The following is a 4601-nucleotide window of genomic DNA, read 5'->3' as shown; positions in this document are numbered from 1 at the left end:
TCAAATATTTCTAATATTTCTCTGCTTTTGTCTGTGAGGCCTCGAGCGCCCCCTGCAGGAACGCTCAGCTCGGAACACTGCCACCACTGATCAGTGTGTGTGTGTGTGTGTGTGTGTGTGTGTGTGTGCTAACTGTACTTACAAACCCTGCGGTCTCACACGGGCTCAGACTAGCGCCATTATAATAATACTGTTCAGTGATCACAGATATATTAGCATTCATCATTAACACAATAAGATCAACCTGAAGAACAGAAATCTGCTCTCAACACACCGAGAAACTGCAAGATTATGATTTACTCATTCCAGCCCAGCTAACACAAATATGTTCTAAGAACATTTCGCTAACGTTCCTGTTAAGTTATGAAACTGTTATTTCTGAATGTTCTGTGAACATTCAAAACACCAAGTTTTTAAAATGTTTCTAAATCGTTTTTTTTTGTTATATATGATTTTTAAGTGAAAATTGAACATTGTAGGAATGTCACTTTTGAATGTTATAACTTGGAATGTTCTCTGAACGTTTTGAAACAAATAGTAACATTGAAAAAATGTTACATGAACGTCCAACTGAAACATTTCAGAAAAAAAAACATTTGAGTATAAACAATATTTTTGTGCTAACATTTTGGAAACTTTGTTAAAGACCAGATAACTCTAAACGAAGGATCTATTAATGTTTTGTTATTAATGTTAATGTTAACACACTAGCAGACTCTCAAGCAACTCAAGCAGAAACGTGTGGCTTGTTGGTAGGAGATATGTGACAGATGAAAACGCTTTGTGTCAAGAATCAGCTCAAAATATCCAAAATATAAATGTTTAATGTCCTCCGACTGGATGCAATCAGAGTCTGTGCCCATCACACACTACACAATTCATATATCTCCAATCTGGCTCTGAGAGTCAACTTCAAAAATCTGTGCAAAATTTGTGTAGTGCACTCCAGCCTTAAAACTACTCTATCAGCATTGTCATCATTCTTCTCTAATTATATGAGCCCTTGAGAGACTGTCCATAAAATGTGCATTTTTTTAATTAACCTGTGACTTGATTAAAATGTTTCTAAATAGTTTTTTTTTTGTTATATATGATTTTTAAGTGAAAATTGAACATTGTAGGAATGTCACTTTTGAATGTTATAACTTGGAATGTTCTCTGAACGTTTTGAAACAAATAGTAACATTGAAAAAATGTTACATGAACGTCCAACTGAAACATTTCAGAAAAAAAAACATTTGAGTATAAACAATATTTTTGTGCTAACATTTTGGAAACTGTTAAAGACCAGATAACTCTGAACGAAGGATCTATTAATGTTTTGTTATTAATGTTAATGTTAACACACTAGCAGACTCTCAAGCAACTCAAGCAGAAACGTGTGGCTTGTTGGTAGGAGATATGTGACAGATGAAAACGCTTTGTGTCAAGAATCAGCTCAAAATATCCAAAATATCAATGTTTAATATCCTCCGACTGGATGCAATCAGAGTCTGTGCCCATCACACACTACACAATTCATATATCTCCAATCTGGCTCTGAGAGTCAACTTCAAAAATCTGTGCAAAATTTGTGTAGTGCACTCCAGCCTTAAAACTACTCTATCAGCATTGTCATCATTCTTCTCTAATTATATGAGCCCTTGAGAGACTGTCCATAAAATGTGCATTTTTTTAATTAACCTGTGACTTGAAATTCTTTTGCTTTGCTAATGTCCAGTATGAATCAAAGTTAATTTCATTTTTACTTCTTAAAAGAAAACAATAACTACAATAAAACTTCAGCATGATTAATATCTGAACTGCTCATCAAACCTTTTGTAAGCTTCTCTGTCTGCAAGCTCAAGAACAGTTCAGCTTTAAGTGATGATTGGACTGTATGCAGATGAATTATGCTCATCATGCAGTTATAATGATCCAGTCACGTTTAGTTGTGTGCAGTTTGTGTTACGGACAGATGTTTTTTATTAACATTAATGAACTTTAAATGTGAACTGCTGTCATGTTGTTACTCGGGTGCCTGTTGTGTTCATGTATTCAATGATTGAACAGTAGGTGGCAGAAATGAGCCAGGCGCTCGAGTCTAGTGCACTACACACTGGCTGCGTCTCAAATCACACACTCTCTGAGTAGGTACTGCTTTTCAATAAGTACTTTGCAACCATTAGTGTCCATCAGATGTGCACTTCAGAAACTCACCGGAAGAAGCTGGCCATCCAGATACTTTTCATCTGCTGTTTTATGAATACTGTGAATACTATATACTATAGTATTCGCCTACTATATAGTATGGAAGTATGCATATTCGTAGTGGTTATTGTGTTATTTAGCTTGATGATGTGCTGTGTGTGGATGAGTAGCTGCTCACAGCACCTTAGCAACCACATCAACAGCCTAGCAACTGTCAGCACGTTTGTAATAGGAAGTAATTCCAGGATCAGTTGATGCTGTGGTGAGATGATGACCATCTTCAGGTGTTTATGTGTTATTCATGTTTCATAATGAAATCTGAAGCTTCGGTCTGAGGATGTTCTTCTTTATGTTTGTGATAATGTTATGCTGATCCTGTGTTCACTCGAGTCCAGTGGTGTCAGTGTTTTTTTCCTCTTCGATAAGCTGTTCGACCTGGAAATATCGTTCATAATTCCTGTTTCATAAAAGCTCCTGTGAAATACTGATGGAAGTATCTCAGCTAACCAAAATACACTCTAAGAACGTTTTGCTAACGTTCCTATAAAATTATAAAAATGTTATTGTCTGAAAGTCCTCTGAATTTTCATAACGTCCAGTTTTTAAATGTTTTAAAAACGTTTTTTCTTGTTTATGCAGATGTTAAGGGAATATTTCATTTGATCGTTTTGCAAACATTACGGGAACTTTAGTTTTTAATGATCTCTGAAAGTTGTGAAACAAGTAGTAACATTTATGTTAAACGAAATAAAAACATTAAGGAGAAAAGTTCCATGAATCAAAAAAAAAATGTAAAAAATGTTTTGTAAAAAATAATTATATTTGACAACAAAAGCATGCAAGTCATGTGTATTGGTTACTTTCCAGTACATATAGTTTCAAAGTTGTGAAAGTCTGCTTCAACCGGCTCGAGAAAAAAGCCATAAATAAGTTATAGGTTAATATATTACATTATGTATATACACTGTCCAGTATCAGACCGTCCACTAGATTTCGCTGATGAACTGCAGTGTGTACTGTGTGTGTGTGTGTGTGTGTGTGAGTGTGTGTGTGTGTGTGTGTGTGTGTGTTCACTACTCACTGCTGTGTGTGTGCACTTGGATGGATTAAATGCAGAGCATAAATTCCGACCACACTTGGCCACACGTAAGGTCAAAAAAAAAAAAAACAGTCTATTATTAATTTCATGGCCGTTCCATTTCCTGTTTTCTGAATGATATGTGCCATAGAGGAATATCAGGAATTAATATCTACATCACCCATAACTGCAGAAGTGAGCGATGTGACATCATGACGGTAGCGTGTAAAGCGTGACCCTGTCGCACTGCAGTGAGCCGGATCTCACATCTACAGCAGCGTAAGGCTGGAAACCAGCTTCAGCACAGATTATAATGACATAAGTCCCTCAGAGCCGCCGGCACACGGCACAAATTAATGAGAGGATTTCTCTATCGCCCTACTTTAATATCCAATTAAACCGTGAAGTGTGTGTGTGTATGTGTGTGTGTGTGTTCCTGAGTACTCCAGATAAGCGCTGGACTCTACCACATCCTCAGAAGACTGTTAAGGACTTTACTAAGTTTCTGGTACTTTATTAAGTGATGTGGTGTGTGAAACAATCAGGATAGCAAAAACACTTAAAAGGGAACTGAGAAACCAAAATTCCCTTGATCTTTTGACATATAAGAGCTCATTGTACTATAAAAACATCCTGTAAGAACTGAAAACTTTCTCGTTAGTCTAAAATCAGCTTATATTGAAGCCAATCTGCCAAAACGACAGCTTTATGATGTAATAGAGCTGGTAACCCCACCTCCGCAGAAGATCAACGCCTGCTTCTGCAGCACTGCCTGTTTACTGTTTATTTAAGAAAAACAAAATCTAAAATGACAATATACAACTTAAAATGAATTAAAATACTAACCTCCTGTCTTATGGAGAGTGTCAGAGGTCTGACAGCCAATCAGAATGGCTCATTATGAATGATGTGGGCGGTACAAATATTATGCAACTTGTCACCGGTTGTTTTTCCCCATGGGTTAAAGTTGTGGCATATTTGTATTGAAATATTTGATCCATTTTACATTCTGCTGATAATAAAACTGCGCTAGATGATGAGTTTTGTGACAGATGAGCCTTTGAGCTCCTTTATGAAAACAGAAAACCGTGTTTATACTGCATAGTGAGTTTCAAGATGAAATTGTGTATAATGCATATCAGTATTTTAGGTATACGAGTGGCATATTTTGCATTTTGATATTTGGGATAGGGTCATTAGGCTAGTTTTGTCACACAAATTCATTCATATTAGTGAAAAAATATGACCAGTCATAACTCTTATTTGTACTATAGTGGTCGACAAAGAAGGGCTTATGAAATTAACTTTTTATTTTGTGTGTGTGTGTGTGTGT

Source organism: Sinocyclocheilus anshuiensis, unplaced genomic scaffold (assembly GCF_001515605.1).
Source record: "Sinocyclocheilus anshuiensis isolate Anshui unplaced genomic scaffold, SAMN03320099.WGS_v1.1 scaffold1152, whole genome shotgun sequence".
Taxonomy (NCBI): Eukaryota; Metazoa; Chordata; class Actinopteri; order Cypriniformes; family Cyprinidae; genus Sinocyclocheilus; species Sinocyclocheilus anshuiensis.
Note: the sequence above shows the minus strand (reverse complement) of the source record.